Below are 967 nucleotides of genomic sequence, written 5' to 3' on the forward strand. Positions count from 1 at the left end.
AGAGAGAGAAAGGGGATCTGCAGAAGGTGAAAGAAAGGAGGAATCTTGTCACGGTAACTGTGCTGCAGACACAGAGGGCCACTCCTCAGTCTAGACTGGAGCAGCATGACTTAAATTACAGATACACTAAACACTGTCTTCACTAAAATCCTTAATGCCATTGTACCATCTTTTAAACTTGAAGACACATTTCTCAGGGGAGCCTGACCTATATTGTTGTTCATACTTTGCTTGCCTTGGTCACACACTAATGAAGTTCTTCTTGTACCCTTCATGCCCTGTTCCCTGAAACATCTGGGTATTCTTTTCTCTCTAATAAAGTAGCCTGCTTAAACTTACACCCCAGAGTTGGAGAGAAGCCACAGTAAGCCTAAACACAGAGTGTATGGAACAGCCCATTCACTCTGAACCAGTTTTTTNGGGGGGGGGGAATCACCAGAGAAATAGTTCAGAAACTTTTCCTGAAATTGAAGGACAACAGTAGCTAAATTGAAAAATTTAGCAAGAACTCAGAAAAATGAATGAAAGTAGATCTATGCCTATGATTGGGACATTTCAGTATGCTAAAGACAAAGAGACGATCATAAAAACTTAAGAAATACTTAAAATAAAATCACACAAAGAATCAGGAATCTGAATGAATTCAGGTTTTCCACAGTAGACTGGAAGTCAAAAAGCAGTGGTAGAGTGCCTTCAAATTTATCTAGGAAAATTATTTTTATCTTAGAATTCTATAACTAGCAGTATGAACGACTATTCATGAGAGTAGAATAAAAGCATTTCAGGCATAGAATATCTCAGAAATTGGACCACTCAGCATTCTTCCTCTAGAAGCCACCAAAATTAGAGAGTAAATTTAAAAAAAAGGAGGACATAAGTCAGAAGCAACCGGAGATTCACCAAAGCAGAGAGAGAAAGGGGATCTGCAGAAGGTGAAAGAAAGGAGGAATCTTGTCACGGTAACTGT

Source organism: Galeopterus variegatus, unplaced genomic scaffold (genome assembly GCF_000696425.1).
Source record: "Galeopterus variegatus unplaced genomic scaffold, G_variegatus-3.0.2 Scaffold6861, whole genome shotgun sequence".
Taxonomy (NCBI): Eukaryota; Metazoa; Chordata; class Mammalia; order Dermoptera; family Cynocephalidae; genus Galeopterus; species Galeopterus variegatus.